This window comes from Loxodonta africana, chromosome 6 (assembly GCF_030014295.1).
Source record: "Loxodonta africana isolate mLoxAfr1 chromosome 6, mLoxAfr1.hap2, whole genome shotgun sequence".
Taxonomy (NCBI): Eukaryota; Metazoa; Chordata; class Mammalia; order Proboscidea; family Elephantidae; genus Loxodonta; species Loxodonta africana.
The window spans coordinates 110,223,980-110,244,744 of record NC_087347.1 but is presented as its reverse complement, the minus strand read 5'-3'; positions in this window follow the sequence as shown (position 1 = coordinate 110,244,744).

Below are 20,765 nucleotides of genomic sequence, written 5' to 3'. Positions count from 1 at the left end.
AAAAATGATTGGACTGGACAACACACTTTATATATTGTGAAGGGTGATTGGGGTGAGAAGACTAAGAAAATGTCAAGTTACAACTCATCATTAATTCTTCCCACTCCTCTCAGTGATCATGAATTTTTCATCCTGTGGTAAGAGGTGCTGTATATCATATATGTACCCAGAGGGTATGATTCTAACCACAATTGTAACTGAACTTAAGGTGGATTTTATTGTACGTAGTCGTTTTAAAAATGAGAAGCAAGGACAGGCATTTGGCAGCATTTAAAACCAAAACAAATTGGATTACTTAATTTTGAAGGGCCCTTTCTGGAAATTGTAGCTAGCTAAATTTTCCCAATGATCTTCATAGAGAAGGTTAAGCAAGGTGAATAGAGTGTCAACATTTTCATTAATATTTTAACAGCAGAGCCAAAAAAGCAGCCTTCTGACTGGCCTGAGGAGGACTTGCCTGTTGCCACTGTACCTGCTTTAGCTGCTCTGGATGATTCTTTTTTTATTGGCAGTTTTTGGCTTTGGTGTTTTTCAAACCTGGAGAGCTTTGGATTGAGCCCTCAAATTAGATTTCTATATAACTTCCCTTCAGAGCCCCTGTTGAGTGGAACTTGGCTGATGACAATTGCCACAAGGAATTATTTATTTATTCATTTTTTTGATGTGGAAAATGACTCACTGAATAGCAACTGGGACCTCAAGCTTCTGCACGTAGATCCCTATGAATTGCCAGGCCCTTTCTTTAGATGCAAAGGATAACCTGCGAAGTCTTAGCAAATGATAAAGTAGAACATAGAACCTGGTTCACAGGCTAGATTTTAACCAAATATCTACAACTTTTTGGACAAATATATGAGTAATATGCCCCATAGTTAAAACATTTTTTCTGTAATATTTCAAATTTCATTCAACAAATGATAACTGGATCCCTACTAAATGTGTGATCGTCCTACCTGGTGTCTGATCTTGAGGTGACTATAGGGAAAGAAGAAAAACTTCAGTGACTAATTCTCACCAATTGTTTCCCTGGAATTTCAGCCTTTTCAATGACATACTCCTCTATGACTCAAAAGTGGAGGGTCTCTTGGGATGTCTCACAATTACCGTCTTCTAAATGAAGTGCCTTCTTGGCTCCCTGGTCAAGGTTGTAATTATTTCTGAGCCACTGTTTCCAGTACCAGTGAGAGATTTTGTTTACTGTATAGACAAAATATCTACTATTTGGAGTCTTAGTTCTCTTTCTCCTTCGATTATCCCCGAATAGATGTTACAGAGCAACATTCTTTCTGTCCTTTTTCCTCCCTGGTTGAAGGTTGTTAGTGTTGGTTGTTAGACTCAAATTTTATATCTCTGCCAAGATTTTCCATCTCTTGGGCAAGAGACACTATCGTGATAGAATTGACAGGACATGGTGGCTGATTTGAAAAAGTTGGAGATAGAAAATGTAGTCAGATGACTTCGAGTTAATGGTGACCACTTTTAAAAGTCCTCCCAGTCCCCTATACGGGTTTAAACAAGTGAGTATATCCAAGAAACATAGGTAAGGCTCTCTTTCTAGAAGCTCCTACATTCAAGAAAGACATTACTCTAGGACTATGTAGGATATTCAGTCCTTGCCTTTGAGTATAAAATTCAAATTTCTATGGTCCCCAAGTCCCTAAATAAGCTACCTCTATCTACCTCTCTATATTCAATTGCTATCCCTTTGCTTCATGGAAAAAAAAAATTGCTTTTCATAGACAAATATACATTTTCTTTCTCTTCCTTAGTAATAAAAAACTCAATATTAATTTCTGACAAAATAGACTTTAAAGTAAAATCCAATATAGAGGATAAGGAAGGACAATATATAATTAAAGTGTCAATATATCAGGAGGACATAACCATAATAATAATTTACACACCCAATGAAAGGGCTCCAAAATATATAAAACAAACACTAACAGCATTGAAAAGAGATATAGACACCTTCACAATAACAGCAGGAGACTTCAGCACACCACTTTTGGTGAAGGACAGAACATTCAGAAAGAAGCTCGATAAAGACACGGAAGATCTAAATACCACAATCAAACAACTTGACCTCATAGACATATACAGAACACTCTACCCAACAGCAGCCAAGTATACTTTCTTTTCCAATGCACATGGAACATTCTCCAGAATAGGCCACATATTAGGCCACAAAGCAAGCCTTAGCAGAATCCAAAACATTGAAATATTAGAAAGCATCTCTTCTGACCATAAAGCCGTAAGAGTAGAAATCAATAACAGAAAAAGCAAGGAGAAAAAAGTCAAACATATGGAAACTGAATGATACCTTGCTCAAGAACTATTCAGTTACAGAAGAAATTAAGGATGGAAAAAGAAATTCGTGGAATCAAATGAGAATGAAAACACATCCTACCAGAACCTTTGGGACACAGCAAAAGCACTACTCAGAGGTCATTTTATAGCAATAAATGTACACATCCGAAAAGAATAAAGGGCCAAAATCAAAGAATTAACCAAGAACTTGAACAAATAGAAAGCGAACAGCAAAAGAAACCCTCGGGCACCAGAAGAAAGCAGGTAATAAATGAAATTAAATGAAATAGAGAATAGAGAAACAATCAAAACAGTTAACAAGACCAAAAGCTGGTTCTTTGAAAAGATCGACAAAATCGATAAACCATTGGCCAAACTGACAAAAGAAAAACAGGAGAGGAAGCAAATAACCCAAATAAGAAATGACATGGGCGATATCACAACAGATCCAACTGAAATTAAGAAAAACTTAACAGAATACTAGGAAAAATTGTACTTTAACAAATTTGAAAACCTAGAGGAAATGGACAAATTTCTAGAAACACTACCCACCTAAACTAACACAAACAGAGGTAGAAAAACTAAAGAAACCTATAACAAAAGAAGAGATTGAAAAGGTAATTAAAAATTTCCAGCAATAACAAAAAAAGCCCTGGCTCTGATGGCTTCACTGGAGAATTCTACCAAACTTTCAGAGAAAAGTTAACATCACTACTACTAAATGTATTTCAGAGCATAGGAAAGGATCGGATACTCCCAGACTCATTCCATGAAGCCAGCATAACCCTGATAGCGAAACCAGGTAAAGATACCACAAAAAAAAAAAAAAAGGAAATTATAGACCTATATCCCTCATGAACGTAGATGCAAAAATCCTCAACAAAATTCTAGCCAATAGAATTCAACAACAAATCAAAAAAATAATTCACCATGACCAAGTGGGATTCATAGCAGGTATGCAGGGATGGTTCAATATTAGAAAAACAATTAATGTAATCCGCCACATAAATAAAACAAAAGACAAGAACCACATGATCCTATCAATTGATGCAGAAAAGGCATTTGACAAAGTCCAACACTCATTCATGATAAAAACTCTCAGCAAAATAGGAACAGAAGGAAAATTCCTCAACTTAGTAAAGAGCATTGATACAAAGCCAACAGCCAACATCATCCTAAATGGAGAGAGTCTGAAAGCATTCCCCTTGAGTACTGGAACCAGACAAGGATGTGCTTTATCACCACTCTTATTCAGCTTTGTGTTGGAGGTCCTAGCCAGACCAATTAGGCTAGATAAAGAAATAAAGTGCCAGGAAGAAGTATCTCTGTTTGCAGATGATATGATCTTATGATCTTATACACAGAAAACCCTAAAGAATCCACAAGAAAACTACTGAAACTAACAGAATAGTTCAGCAGAGGATCAGGATACAAGATAAACATACAAAAATCAATTGGATTCCTCTACACTGACAAAGAGAACATTGAAGAAGAAATCACCAAATGAAAACCATTTACAATAGCCCCCAAGAAGATAAAATACTTAGGAATAAATCTAACCAGAGAGGTAAAGGACCTATACAAAGAAAACTACAAGGCACGACTGCAAGAAACCAAAAGAGACCTACATAAGTGGAAAAACATACCTTACTCCTGGATTGGGGCACTATGAGTTGGAATCCACTTGACAGCAATGGCTTTTGTTGGCCAAAAGAACAAACAAATCTGTCTTGAAAGAAGTACAGCCAGAATTCTCCTTAGAAGCAAGGGTGGCGAATCTACTTCTCACATACTTTGAACATGCTATCAGGAGGGACCAGTCCCTGGAGAAGGATATCATGCTTGTTAAAGCAGAGGGTCATAGAAAGAGAGGAAGACCCTTGATGAGATGGTTTGACTCAGTGTCTGCAACAACGGGCTCAAGGATAGCAATGATTGTGAGAATGGTGCAGGACTGGGCAGTGTTTTGTTCTATTGTTCATAAGGTCATTATGAGTTGGAACCAACTCGATGGTGTCAAACAACAACAGCTGGAGTTTCTTAGCCTCCCTTATCATTAGATTACACATTTGACTTTTTTTCTGGTCAACTGGATGTGTACAAAAGCGCTACATTGGCTTCTAGCAAGTGTCCTTAAAAGGAAAGGGTAGATTCCATAGCTGGAATCCAGTTGTGAGGGCTAGAGCTCAAATGACCATTTTAGATCACAAGGAAGATGAAGACGCCCCAAAATAGAAAGTACCAGGGTCCCTGATGGCTTTGTGAAACTGCCTTCCAATTCTAGGCTAACAATCTGCATTTAAGCTATGGTTACTTTAGAATGGTTGTTAATTAAAGCTGAATCAATCTTAACTGATATATCCCCATACTGGCTAGGCTTCAGTCACATTGTGCTTCTGTTTTCTGAAAACACCAAGTACAATTCTAACGCAGGAATTTTACTCACCATTACCTCTGCCTGAAGTATCTTCCTCCAGTTTTCGTGGCTATGTGGCTATCTTCTGGTCATCTTTCTGAATTGGCTCTTATATCAGCTCTTGAACCAGATTTTGTCTTCCACTCATGCCACGGACCCTACTTCCTTGCAACTCCAGTCTCTCTCCACCCCACTACCCCTTTTTGTTTGCTTTGGAGCATCTTTCACTTTCTGAAGACACCTGATTTAATTGCTTGCTTATTATCCGTCTCTCCCATCAGGACATAATCACCAGCACGTTGAGCATCTTTTTATCACTGTATTTCCAGGGCATGAAAGAAAATGTGACAATAAGAATCTGTAAATATAAATGGAATTATTTATGAAGTCTTTTTCTGGGTCCTTCCTGGTCCTGAGAAGCACAGGAGATTTTATTTGCTTCTCCTGTATTTCTTTCATTTCCATGACCCATAGACTCAAAGGAGAATTTCTTGGAATAAAAGTTGGGCTTTTGGCGTTTCACTCTTCCCTTCTGAACTCTCTTTGTATGAGTCCCTGGCTCACAAAATTTTTTACCATTTATACAGAAACAATACTTAACTTAGCCTAACAAATAACATATTTAAGCAATAGGATGGTATATCTTTAGAGAACAATTGGCCTTATATATGTGTTTTAATAGTTATCTTTTAGATATACTTAAAATACTTGCAATTGTTTGGGCATCAAAACTCACGTTCAGTGTGCATTTAGTTAGACTTCCAACTAGAAAATCTGAACTTTCTATTGCTAAAGCTATGCTGAGTGTGGGTATAATCAGCATGGTGAAGTTCAAAGACCATGGCTTTTGGGTCAAACCTGTGCTCAGATACTGGCTTTGGTGTTCACTAGTTACATGGCCATGGGCAAGTTCCTGAGCCTCCCTGAGCTTCTTTCCCTGTTCCTGAAACGGGGAAGATGATAACTTTCTTGTAGGTCTATTATCATGATCAGAAGAGATAATACCTATCAAGGAATCATTATGACCCCAATAATTGTCAATCCCTTTCCCCCTATATAGGGAAAATTACAAAAAGGAATAATTTCTTTTCTTTTTTTTTTTTTCTGTTTTTATTACAAAATATAAAACACATACAGAAAAGTACACAAGACATAACGATGCAGTTTAATGGATTTATGTAGATGAAGATGTTAACATATTGACCACCAAGTCCAGAAATGAAACATCACAGTCCCCTAACACCCTGCCCCTTGTAGGCCTTTTTCCAAACATGGTCCTTACTTTTCCAAAAATGTAGCAACATTTTGACTTACATTGTAATCTTACTCTTCCTCATCTGAGAGTTTAAATGCAAATCTTAACACTAGGGTTTAGTTTGGTATGTTTTTGAACAGTATATAAAAACCCAAACCCATTGCCATTGAGTTGATTCCGACTCATAGAAACCCTATGGAACAAAGTAGAACTGCCCCATAGAGTTTCCAAGGAGCACCTGTTGGATTCAAACTGCCGACCTTTTGGTTAGCAGCTATAACACCAGGGTTTCCATAAACAGAATAAAAAAAAAAAAACAAAAAAAAACTGGTGCCTGAGTTCTTTAACATTGTATATTTGGGAGGTTATCCATGTTGCTACATATGTTGGCAGCTCATTCATTCTAATTGCAATTTGGTATTCTGAATTTTTAATAGATTACAACTTTTCCAGTGAGTCCTTGGTGGGCATTTTCTCCCAATGAGGGGTTGTTATAAATCGCACTGTTCTTCCCATCCTTATGCATGTCTCTTGAAGCTCACGTGCACCCATTGCTTTAGGGTATATCCCTAGGAGTGGATAGACATATTTTGAACTTTACTAGATAAAATGTTTTCCAAAGTGGTTTTAACAGTGGTTTTTTTTGGGGGGGGGGTGGGGGGCGGTATTCCCATCAGCTGTGTAGGACAGTTCCTCTTGTCCTATGTCCTAACCATAAGTTTCTTTTCCACAATAAAGTCTTCAAACAGCAAATTGGCTTTCTTCATATTGAAACAACAACAACAAAAAAGAGAGACTAGGGAAATAATAGTCACTTAAGGAAAACAAAAACAGTGTCATTTTATTGAAAAGTATTTAAGAAGTAAGACATAATAGCTGTTGGTATTATGGAAAGATAATCACCCTTGCCCCTTTCCCCTTCCTCGAGGTGTGAGGAGACCAAGTGTATCTGATTACCTTCAATCCCCCAGGGCAGTAATTATTTCATGTAACAGCAATGAGGCTCCCAGGGTGATGTTATCAAATTCCTCTTAGCACTATCGCTAAACACATTAAGCGAGGACTTTGTCAACTCTGAAGTCTGCAGGGATTAATCTGCCCTTTCTCAGCACATAATTGACAGTTCTAATGTTTTTGAAGCTATTTTACATTTTCTTTCCCTCAAGAGTCTGAGAGAAATTTCTTGTTACAGAAAGATGAAAAATATGGAATAGAGGATTTCATTAACTGACAAAACTGAAATCCATATATATGCCTCAAGAAGGATGGATAGACAAAGTTTAAAAAAAAAAAAAACGAAAAGAAAAGAAGTCCTACCTCTACATTTCTAGACTTTAAATGCTTCCTCAAACAAATCCAAATACCTTTATTAATGTTTTTCTTTCAACAGTGCTTGTTGGGGAATAACATAAAGGCAGAGAGTTTAACATGTATTTAAATATTTCTGTTTAAACCTCTCTTAAAGTAAAAAACAACAACCAAAACAGTTGCCATCAAGTCAACACCAATTTATGGCGACCCCACGTGTGTCAGAGTAGAACGATGGCTGGTTTTTCAGAAGCAGCTCAGGAGGCCTTTGTTCTGAAGAGCCTCTGGGGAGACTTGAAACTCCCCCCTTTCAGTGAGCAGGTGAGCAGGTTAGCTGTTTATACCACCCAGGGACTCCAATTAAAATACATAATGCTATATTTACTTTGTACTTTCCAATTAACAATTCATTTTTTCCTACCTTCTTCCACTTTTGTCTCCTCTGAGAAATTTTCACTTATATAGAACATGTTTTTCTCCTCTGTACTTTCCTTAGTTTATTATATATAACTTTATGATTATGAAAAGATTAATAATAACCAAAACTAAACCCACTCCCCTAGAGCCAATTCTGATTCATAGCAACCCTGTAGGACAGAGCAGAACTGCCCCATAGGGTTTTCAAGGATGTAAGTCTTCACAGAAGCAGGTTGCCACATCTTTCTCCTGAGGAGCGGCTGGTGGGTTTGAACTGCTAAACTTTCAATTAGCAACTGAGTGGTTTAACCCAGAACCACCCAGGCTTCTAGATTAATAATAGCTACTACCCTTTTTTTTTCGTAGTGGTTAAGTGCTACGGCTGCTAACCAAAGGGTCGGCAGTTTGAATCTGCCAGGTGCTACTTGGAAACTCTATGGGGCAGTTCTACTCTGACCTACAGGGTCGCTAATGAGTTGGAATTGACTCGATGGCACTGGGTTTGGTTTGGTTTTGGTTTATTAAATAGTCACTCATACTTTGCAAAATGTTTTGCATAGATTCCCTCATTAAGTTCTCACGTTAACTCTCGAACACAGGCATAATCATTTACATTGTACAAATCAAGAGACAGGCTCAGAGAGGTTAAAGTAAGTTGGTCTCAATCATACCGCCAGATGTACAGTCATGCCTGTCTGAATCCTATGTTGTTTATTTAAAGGTCAAATTTAATTTGGTGCTCTGTATTTTATCTGGCAAACCTACCTTTAGTTCATTTGGTTTAAAAGGAGTTTATTACTCTAATTTTTTATAAGAGTAACCACTTATTACCAGCAATAGCTTATACAAGTTGTAGGTAGCGCTCCCTGTTTCAGTTATTGAGCTGCCCTGGACTAGAATTTCTCATCGTTTGATTGGCATAAGTCTTACTATATTCCAAGCCTGCCCTGGGTCCTGAGCCTGCTTGCCTTCTGATCAAAAATAATTATGAATTAGAAACTATTTCTGAACTAATTATACCCATCGTTTGAGCCGTGTGACTATTCACAACCTGAGCAGGTGTTCACCTGGCTGTCTGCCTACACCTGTATCTCACTGGCCTCACACCTATCTGAATGCCCCTCTGTCAATGTGACTCAACTGAGTGTAGTCACAGACAGAGCGTTTGAAAACTATGAAGATAGTGCATCAGAAATCTATTGACACTATCATGCTGAGTAACAAACAACCACTAAATCTCGGTGGTAGGCAACAACAAAAATTATTTAGCTCATAAATCTGTGGGATTTGGCTAATCTAGTCAGCTCGTTGGGCTCTGGCCTGGGCTGTGCTTGTTCATGCAACCGTGGTCTGCTGTGATTTGGCTAGGCAGCACTGCTAATCTTGGCTGGGATTGTTCACCTGCCTGGGGCCAGCTGCCAGTGGGCTGAACTAGGATGGTTTCATATGGCGAAATAGGCCTCTTATTCCTTTCACTTTCCAGAAGGCTGACCTGGCATGTTCTTAGGGCACCAGCAGAGGGCAAGATCGAGCAGAGATGCATAGGCAGTTATTTCAAGGCTGCGCTAAGGGCCCACTGGCTGAAAGAAGTCACAGTGTCAGTTTAGATTCAAGGAGTGGGGCAAAGAGTGGGGAAATAGTAAGACAAACTTTAAACAAATAGAGCAAAGGGTGTAGACAGAGTTTGAGGTAAAGAACTGAGGCCATTAATACAATCCGATTACCACAAACAGCATCAACTACCAATCTCATGTCATTTGGACAATTAAACAAAACAACCATAATACCTAAAATGAGAGAGGGCTAAAGGAGGAATGAAGCTGGAGAATTAGAAATGGGTCAGATTTGTACTCGCTGTTGTTTTATAAGAAAAAAAAAAATCACTTAGTGAATCGCATTCATTTTCTAGTCATTTTACTAGCTCATAGTGGTTCTGTCACTTACCATTTTTGCGTATTACTTTCTCTAACTGTAAAACAAGGGGACTGGATTAAATCAAGAAGTACTAACTGGTGGCCTTTGGGACCAGTCTGACTAGTAAATGTGGATTTTATGGTCAGCATAGACTTATTAAACATTTTTAATGCGTTACGAGAATTTGTGCTCCTCAAGTTTCTGTAGTCCTACTATTTTAATCTTTTAACCTGCTGCTTAGAGGTTATTTTTTACATCGCTCTGAAGGCATTTGAGCGTGAGAGTCCTAAGTTAGGTGATTTTAAAGTTGTCTTTCATTTCTGTGTTTCTCGTCATCAGGGAAGGATGGGTATACATCTGGGGTGGCACTAATTAGAGAGGTCAAACAGTATGAGTGAAAAACATTTTGTGTAATCCCTGTGGAAGTGTCGGTGGATCAGGGACCACCTCAGGATGGCAATGGAACAACTGAAATAAGTTGCTTAATTAAGGGAGTCAACATTGCTGGGGCCAAGATGACAACGGATACATGTCTACCTACTTGTCCCAGAAGAAAAACATACTGATAAGGGAGAGTGTAAGTACGCACTAATTACAACAAAATGAAAGCAGAATAGACTTAGGGTCAGAGAAGGTTCTTTGACTGAATATTTTTCTTTTAATTTAAATTTAATTCTTTGGGTTTCTTTTAAAAGTTCTCTACTGTATTTAGCTGGAAATAAAACCTATCATAAAAGAGGTTTAAAGAGGTAGGGATGAATAAAGGGCCCTGGCCATCTCAAAGTATACTTGCTATAAGTGGGAAGATATGCCTTATTTAAGCATAACAGATTCCAGAGAACTGTCGTAGGCGTGGTATGCTACAGACATGTGGATTGAGATCCATGAAAGAAGCCTAGTTTTATGTCCGTGTGTTGTCTACTAGAGAACAACATTTCTCACCAATCTTTGGCTTCACAGTCTCCAACAGAGTGTCTATATCTGTTATATGAGACCAATGGAAAAATCAGAACAATGTTTCAACCCAGAGGATTTCAGCTCATAGCTCGGTTAGAGTAATATTATTTAAAGTAGAAGTTAGAAAACATGTTTTTACTTGACTGTTATCAAAAAGTAATGAACACATTAAAAAAAAAAAAAGCAAACCTGTTGCCATTGAGTCCATTCCCACTTGTAGCGAAGGTATAGGACAGAGTACAACTGCTCCATAGGGTTTCCAAGGAGCTTTGGTTAGCAGTCATGCTCTTAACCGCTGTGCCACCCAGGCTGTAATGAACACATAAGCACATACTCTAAGGAAATAAAAGGAAGGAGATTTACTGACATTTCCAAGGCAGCCCAGACCGGGAACCATCTGATCTCACCAAGTGAAACAAATGTTCCCGAAAAGGGGAGGGGAAAAGCATACTTTTGTGTCATAAAACCAGGAACTAACAGTGCAAATCCGTGATTGGTGCTTGGTAAACTAAGGCAGTTGGAGGCAGGATATCTGCAAGTGGGAGCTGAAGGGGATTGGTTTGGAGTACATAAGTGGGTTATTGGGATTGGATATATGGGGTAATTGCAGAAGCGCTGTACAGGTGGCCACAAGATGATCGCAAAGGATTTCTTCCCAAGGGCATTTGGTTTAAAAATAGCTACACCCTATATGTATACTCACTGCCATGAGCTGATTTTGACTCGTAGTGACCCCACAGGGTTTCCGAGGCTGTAAATCTTTGCGGAAGCAGACTGCCAAATCTTTCTCCTGTGGATCTGCTGGTGGTTGTAAATCAGTTAGCAGTCCATCACTTTAACCACTGTGCCACAGGGTGCCTTAAAAATAGCTAGGGGAACAATATATTTCTTAAGGGCGATCACTCTACACAAGTCTGATAAACTTAAGGCTTGAAGCCTCACAGGAACATTCTTCCCTTACCATTGGTCTAACCACAAAGAGAAACTGTTCCCTAGTTACAGGCTTTTAAGTCTGGACAAGGGTCACTGACTGTTAGAGAAGTTAGCACGCACTAGATGGAGTCTGGGCTCAGACCCAGACTAGCCATTTTACTAGGGTCAAGTGCCTCCTTTTTGCTGGCTCCTACACATTGTTCTTCAAAGACTTTAGGTCCACTGAATTTCTACTGACAAATGGGAAATGGCTGAAACAGATTTGGAATGAAGTAGAATATATTGTGTGTATCACTTTTTTTTATATATGCATAATTTTTATTGTGCTTTAAGTGAAAGTTTATAAATCAAGTCAGTCTCTCACATAAAAACCCATATACACCTTGCTACACACTCCCAATTACTCTCCCCCTAATGAGACAGCCCACTCTCTCCCTCCACTCTCTCTTTTCATGTCCATTTTGCCAGCTTCTAACCCCCTCCACTCTCTCATCTGCCTTCTAGGCAGGAGACACCAACATAGTCTCAAGTGTCCACCTGATCCAAGAAGCTCACTCCTCACCAGCACCCCTCTCCAACCCATTGTCCAGTCCAATCCATGTCTGAAGAGTTGGCTTTGGGAATGGTTCCTGTCCTGGGCCAACAGAAGGTCTGGGGACCATGGCCACCAGGGTTCTTCCAGTCTCAGTCAGACCATTAAGTCTGGTCTTATGAGAATTTGGGGTCTGCATCCCACTGCTCTCCTGCTCCCTGTCAGGGCAGCCATTGGTTGTAGCCAGGCACCGTCTAGTTCTTCTGGTCTCAGGATGATGTAGTATCTGGTTCACGCGGCCTTTTCTGTCTCTTGGGCTCATAATCGCTTCGTGTCCTTGGTGTTCTTCACTCTCTTTGATCCAGGTGGATTGAGACCAACCGATGCATCTTAGATGGCTGCTTGCTAGCGTTTAAGACCCCAGTCGTGTGGGTATCATTTTTTGAGGATCAGAAGCACTAACCAAGGTGATCATTCCTCTCTTCATACATAAAAGATAATGGCAGTCATTGAGGAAAAAAACAAAAACAAAAACTGTAAGTTAGTGATAATTCCAAATTGGAAACTGGAGCAAGTAACCAAAACCCAAAAAACCAAACCTGTTGTCAAGTCAATTCTGACTCTATCAAAGGACCACCAAAGGTAGAACCTAACAAAGATAGGATCAGGACACTAGGCAGGAGCAGGTGGGACAAATTTGCCTGCTGACTTCCTATTTGTTAAGGTTACCTTTTATAGATAATATGGCTCACAACCATGAGAGCTACTATTTTTTTTAAATATTCACTTTTATTTATTCTTTTCAGCATTACCAAAGTAATTATTTAATATCTGTATGTTGGGCACATAAAAAAAAATTTTTTTTTTTCGTACAGGCACACAACAAATACTTTTGAATGAAAAAATAAATACTGATTGCAAGAAATATAGAGATGATAAAAACGAAAAGCCAAAATTCACTCAATCACTGTTAATATCTTGCTTTTAAAATGAGTCATACTATACATAATGCTTGTTATGCTTTCCATAAATCTGTTTTCATGTCATGAAATAGGCTTGGAAAAACTAATTATCACCTGAATAGTAATTTCATATTGTTTCTACAAAGTTATTTAGAAATTACCTGTAACAATACCTGTCTTTCACCTATCGACTGTATCGACTGTATATTTTAATTTTTTATATATTTTCAAAATATTAGTTTAATTATGTAAGAAATATATGCCTACTGACAAAATTTCAGATGTACATAATGAAAATATAATGTTTTGTCAATTATAAGATAGTTATCAAGAGAAATTGACATCATTATTGAATAACATTTCTCAAAAAATATTTCATTAAATGTGCTCATCAAATGTAAGACACAATTTGATTTTAGGATGAGTGGGAAAATACACGTCAGAACTGAGGATATACAGGACTGATAATACCCACAGCCAGCACGTGTGGCAAATGGTAAATGTGCAAACCCTGCCGATCCCAACTGCAGCCGTACGCAGGCTTGTATTATTCACATTTTACTGATAAGAAAACTGATACTTAGATATAGTAAATAACTTTCTCAAGATTACAGAGTACATCGTAAAGGTAAAATTCAAACCCAGGCCCAGTTGAGACGAGAACTTGCATTTTTAATGATTTTGCTACTACCACTTTTCAAGAAAGTAAAATTCAACCCTAATCCCATCACTTGGAGGAGATAATGGCTGGCAATTTCTCTTCATTCATCCATCTATCATTCATCCCGTCATCCAGCTTTTAATTTTTTTAGTTTGCTAATTATGTATATACATGTACACACACAGAGAGAAGAAATGTATGTATGTATATGTTTATAATTATGCACACACACACACATAAAGTGCTCCAAAATTTTTCAGATAAATTAATTTTGAGAATTAAAATTTCCTAGATAATTATGCATTTAATTTCCATTATTTATTCAGTCCCGACAGAACTTATTTATTTTATGGCTATCTTCAAAGAACCAGCTCTTTAGTTCCATTTTTTTGGCTTTCTAATGCATTAATATACTATTATTTTCTTCCTCCATACCTTAGGCCTATTATTTTTATAGATTTATGTACTAAATATTTAATATTTAGTCATTCTTTGTTAAAATAATTTAAGGCTTTTACTTATGCAATTACAGTTTTAATCATTTTTCATATGTAGTTTTCTTACTGTACACAGGCTTTCTTAAGCTGTGACTCCAGTTTTACATTCTACTTTGACTCATGAATTATTTAAGGCCATTTGATTATTCTTGGTGAACCTTGTGTTTCTTGGTGGAGGCAGAGGAGTTAAACTATAAGTTGCTGTAATTGGCAAATTTTGTTCCAACTCTCTTTTACTGTAATTTTGTTAAATGCCATGTTCCCAGATGTTTCTTGTGCCGTCATCTAGTCGGAAGTTTACCTAGTGCGCTTCTGACCTATTGAAGTGGTATCACCTTCTTATACCTAAGTTAGCTCTGAAATGTATGATTTTCATTCTTCCTAAGGTTTTTTCTCTCTTTGCCCCCATCTAAAACACAGGCCTGTACTATGTTCCCCAGTGCACCCCACAAGCGCCAACCAGCATCTATCTTCTGCCTGGCACTTTTTCTGAGATCTATAGCCTTTAGAAGACTGCAGCTAATACAACAACTAGAGTTGGGAAAGAGGGTAGGAGACCACCCACCGCCAGTCTCACAGTGCATCACCCAAAGACATGACTGCAATTCCTCAATCAGCGTGACCTCAGGTCTCAGACTTAGGGAATGCCCGGTGGTGGAAGAAAGAGGAGATTCCCCTTCTGTCAGGGTGATGGGAAGCCATGGTGTTCCACAGCTTGAAGAAGGTGTTGGTTTATTGCATTTCCGTCATGTACGCTGTATTTTTACTGTTATGTTTTCTCATTCTTGTCATATAAGCACTATTGTTTCTGCAGTATTTTCCATGAGTTGTCTGACAGCCTTATGTTTAAAGATTAAGTGTAAGTTTTCTTTTCTTGAATATTTTTGAAAATGTTTAGCAAGTATTTTCAAGAGACTGTAAAAGGAACTATTGGCCAGATGATGTTTTTGAACTTGAAGATACTCTAGGGGGCTTCTTAAATGCACTACTCAGACTCTGACAGTAAATGCAGTGCCCATGTGGGAGGCGAACTTAGAATAATTCAAATGGCAAAATAAATGAAGCAGGTTTAGCAATGTTATTGACACTCAGTGTCAATGACGAGCCTCATCAAAATAATCTATATCACTTAAAAAATGGTTAGAGAGAAGAATACAACTGGCATATGACTAAAATTAGAATGTTAAAATAAATACCAGCTTTCTTGGGATAAGATACATATATATGATCCGAAATCAAGGTGTCTAGATCTTCAAGGTAAGAAATTCCGTTTAAACAAAATTAGACTATTAAAGGTTGACAAGCCTTATAGGAATAATTTAAGCATTAACTAACAATGTTTAAATGTTAAAACCATTATTGAGCTTCAAATGTAATGTATTTTTAGAAAGTTGCCCTCCCCACAGGTTTTCTGGAAAAGATCCAAAGGAGATTTTATTTTTCAAAAATGGCCACAATACTAGGTCCCATACAAAATATGCCTCGTTCAATGTAACTTTGCCACTTTTCTACAGGTAGGTGGCAGTGGCGGTGGTGGTGGGGTCTCTGTTCTTTCCTCTTGACTTAAGGAAGATTTGTGGTGGTAGTGATGCTATGTGATATCTGAGACTAGATCATAAAAGACAATATAAGTTACACCCTGTTCTCTTGAAATAGCTGCTCTGAAAACCCAGAGGAAGTTTGAGGTCACCCAGAGGCTCTTTGGAAGAAAGGCCTGGTGATCTATTTCTGCAAAACCAGTCATTGAAAACCCTATGGAGCACAATTCTACTCTAACACACATGGGATTGCCATGAGTTGGAATTGTTTCAACAAGTGGTGTATACTGGAATATTATTATTAACTGGGGCACATGTTATAAAGTGAGAGTACAACTTTCTATGAAAGCCATTTACAGAAAGATTTCACTTAGCCTTGGATGACACACTGTCTCAGATGTCTCAAATGTTAGTTGTTACTTGACCTGAGATCTGAATAATATGAACGGGTTTGCCATGAGGTTGAAGATCATTCTAGGCAAGAGAAATGGCATGTGTAAAGACCCTAAAAAATTAAAGACTAAGTACGAGGGAGAGCTGGTTGCTGAGAAGGTGTACAGATCATTCAGGGCATTCTGGGCCATGCTAAGCATACGGGCAATTATCCTTGGCATATCAGGAAGTCATGAATGCTTTTAAGGCAGGTGAAAGTCATTATCACATTTGTTTTTGCACTCTAGAGCTTTATCTTTAAAATTTGTGCTTATTTTACTATATAATATTTTCAATTATTTGCCAATTGTATAGGGTCACCTTTCCCTCTAAAATCTTTAAATAAGAACAGTTGCCTAGGAAGAGTCATCATATTTATCACCTGGCTTCTCCCACCCTTTGCTTAATACCTGGTATCACTTGTGGTCAGGGGTGGGTTAACCAGTAAGCAAGGTATGCATGGGCTTACAGTAAGCAAGGTATGCACAGGCTTATTCATGAGTACCTTGCTTATTGATTAATCCTTCCCTGCTTGTGGTCCATGCTTGAGAAATACAGATCTATACTTTCAGTCCAGGTCAAATCTCCCCTTTCTTCCTGTGCCTGGACCAGGGCTTCCAACTGGTTCATTCTGGCTTGAACCCCTGCTGAGAGTTTGCATTTCTATCAAGTTCCCAGGAAGTTATACATAAGAATCACCAGGGGATCTTGTTAAAATGTAGATTCTGATTCAATATGTCTGGGGTGGCAATGCAAATTCTCAGCAGGGAACTTGTTAGAAAAGCAAATTCAGCAGGAGTTTGAACCAGAATGAACTGGTTTGAAGCCCTGGTCCGGTATACCACCTGAAAGTAAAGGGAAGCTATATATTAGAGTGCCCTATAAGCAACATCATGCTAAATGGAGAAAAGATTGAAGTTGTCAAGGATTTCATTTTACTGGGATCCACAATCAACACCCATGGAAACAGCAGTCAAGAAATCAAAAGATGCATTGCATTAGGCAAATCTGCTGCAAAAAAACTCTTTAAAGTGTTAAAAAGCAAAGATGTCGCCTGGAAGACTAAGGTTACCTGACCTAAACCATGGTGTTTTCAATTGCCTCACATGCATGTGAGAGCTGGACAATAAATAGAGAAGACTGAAAAGGAATTGATGCTTTGTTGGCGAAAAATATTGAATATACAAAAGAATGAACAAATCTGTCTTGGAAGAAGGCCTGGAGTTCAGTGATTAAGTGCTCTGCTGGTAACTGAAAGGTTGGGGGTTCAAACCCACCAGCTGCTTCATGGGAGAAAGATATGGCAGTCTGCTTCTATAAGGATTACAGCCTAGAAACCCTGTGGACCACTTCTACTCTGTCCTACAGGGTCGCTATGAGTTGGGATCAACTTGACGGCAGTGGGTTTGGTTTTTGGTTTGGTATAGTATTTATAATCATCTCCTCTGTAGCTTTTTGGTTAAGGCTCGATCTGTGGGCATTCCTATTATCATATTAAAGTGTTGATATGCTACATGAAAAGCGCCACTTATCATAGATCTGGTTAGTGATTTTTTATAGAACAAGATGTGGGATAGATGACTTTCCATGGATGTCATGTTAAGGGATTGAACTATTGTAAAGACATCTATTCTTGATCAGGTCTTCCTAGATGAAATTTCAAAGTATGTCATATTTTACCAGAATTCTCCAGGGGGTAAGGAACATGAGAAAGAGAGGAGTTGAGAGTAGAATAAAACTGCACTCCAATTTACTGAGGAGTTTTTTTTTTTTTTTTTAAGTTACCCATTTGTAAGTTTGTTAAACTGTGGTGGCTTCTGAGTTGCTGTGAGGCTGGAAGGTATGCTACAAGTATTTCAAATACCAGCATGCTCACTCATGGTGGACAGTTTTCACTGGAGCTTCCATATTGAGACAGGTAGGAAGAAAGGCCTGGCATTCCACTTCCAAAAATTATCCAATGAAAACCTTATGGATCACAACAGAACATTGTGGACACATCATCAGGAGGAATCAGTCACTGGAGAAGGACCTTCTGATAGGTGAAGAAGAGGGTCAGCAAGGGCGAGGGAGACCCTACATGAGATGGACTGGCACAATAGATGCAATGGCCTTGAACATGTCAGTGATGGTGAGAATGATGCAAGATCAGGTCACATTTCCCTCTGTTGTGCATAAGGTCATCATAAATCAGAATCTACTCGATGACAACTTTCTATCTATCTCTGTATCTAAATTGGAGAAAAGTTGACTGGAGTCATAAAATGTTTACCGTGACAGTCCATGATGGTTAGGAGTTAGTGAATTGGATGACAGTTAGGTCCCATCTACCCAAGGGAGACTCTGAAAGTCCTGGAAATGAGAATTCACCTTAAAGAATTTGGGGGTTCATCCTAATGAGCTAGAGAATGCAGCGCTGGAAAAGGGTATGCATACGTAGCTCTGACCAAATGTTTCTCCTACCCAATTCTAAGCATGGTCCTGCTTCAATACTTTTGTTAACATTCAGCCAACTTGTACTTTGGGAGGTTCAATTACTTTGTTAGGCTTAAGTAAAAATAACTGGGAAGAAAAACATTGCTAAAAACAAACAAGCAAGCAATCATCCAAAAAAATCTGGCATATAATATACACTAAAAAAAAAAATGCTTAGGGGGTTATCACCACAATGCTGTTTCTCTCCAATAAAAAAGATAATTGAGGGCTAGCCATATTGGTTTGGGATTCAGCTCTAGTCAGCCATACTAATTAATGCACTTGATTTGATATTTCATACTTGGATTTTGGGGCTTATCAACACATTATGCAAATTTATTGAATTTCCCAAATGAATACTTGGAATGAATAACCCCAATGATTTTTAAAACAGGTCTGTCCTACTTCACCATTTTTTTTGTGTTTGTTTTGATGACATTTGCCTTGATGTATCTTTCCTAGGTGCCCGTTGGATTCACCTTCTCTCAGTTACCTGAAGAGCCTTTGCTTATTCCATTTCAGTTGTGGGAATTGGATCAGTTTCGTCACCTTGCCTCCAAGTTCTCTCCAGCATTAAATGCCTGTCTCTAGCTTAATCCTTTCATATGTTTGTGATATGGTATTTTCTGAGGTTTGGAGGTAGGATGAAAACATCCATTCACAGAAAGAGAGTAGAGTTTGTTAATGATTAGAAAAAAGCAGTAAATAAAATTCATCTTTCTATTCAGATACTGCAAGTCTTCATTTGACATCAGATTTAAAAATGAGATAAATATTGAGCATTTCAAGTTTGGTTATTTTAACAAAGTCTCCTTGATGATTCTAAATGTTAGTAAGATTAGAGAACATCTACAAAATATTATAAATTTGAAGTATGGGGGACAAAAAGGAAAGAAGCTAAATTGAAAGTGAAGAAGCTTAATTATATTTGTAGGTCAGCATGTGTCCTTGCTTAGAGGGACAGGAGTAATTGTCAGGCCAGTTGAGGGTGAAGGAGGCATGAGACACTGGCTGGCTTTGACATAAAATTATACTGCCTCTTTTTAGCCTGTCTGTCACTTCTATCAGTCTTTCCTTTTCTTTTCCCTCCTGGGCATCCTTGAGCTTCCATTGGCCTGGTAACTTTCCTGGCTCTTAGCAGTCTGAGTAACCCCAATTTCAAAGATGAATGACAGGTCTTCTGTTAGAGAGAAATGGACATTGAGATTGGCATTCTGTGGGGGCTATTTGCTCAGGTTTCTGAAATTCCTTCTTGTTTTGATTATTCTTTTCACTAAGCCAAGAGAGGAGAGCAGGGTTGGAAGGAGGTAGCAGAATAGGAAATGTGTCTTTCTCTGCTCTCCATTTCCTTTGGCACGGTGCTCTTAGTTTTCAGTTCTGCCATCATTTATTTCTGTTATCCATCTTTTCTGTGCTATTTTTCTTCTTTTGGTTGTTCCCTCACCTTCACTTTTTACTCCATTTAGATCTAATTATACTCAAAGGTATACAAGGTGGAGGCAAACACACAAAAGGAAAAAAAAAAAAAAATCTATCTAATGGAAGTTCACAGGTTTTCTCGATAGATTTCATTGCCTTACCAGAACCTGGTGAGAGGCGCATTTGCAGGAGTTGGACAAAGTAGAGTAGCCACTTCTTTAGGTCAAGGAGCTCAGTCCTTGTCAACCTACCACCTTCAAGGAGGGAGCTAAGGGGTAAAAACCTTAATCTTTCTCTCGTCATGCTCTCTGATCTCCTCCAGGGCCTCCTATTGCCTGAATTGAAGCAGAAACTAGAGAGCAAGAAAGCCTGGTTTATATTGTCCACTGGACTATAGAGCAGGATGAAGAAAGGTGGAGGATTAATACTGAAGAACAGAGACTATGCAGCACTAGGAGAGGGGGCGAGGAGAAGGAAGAACCCTTACTAGGATTCAGTCTTTTAGCTAAATTTAGCTAGGACCCAGAAAACCTCATGCAGGCAGATCCACCATTGCTTCTGTTCTTTGCGCTTTCTCGAAGTTGTTGGTCTTATTAACTTTATAGCTATGAATAAATTTTCTAGGTAAGTATGGTGTCTTAGTCATCTAGTGCTGCCATAACAGAAATACCACAAGTGGATGGCTTTAACAAAGAGAAATTTATTTTCTTACAGTCTAGTAGGTTACAAGTCCAAATTCAGG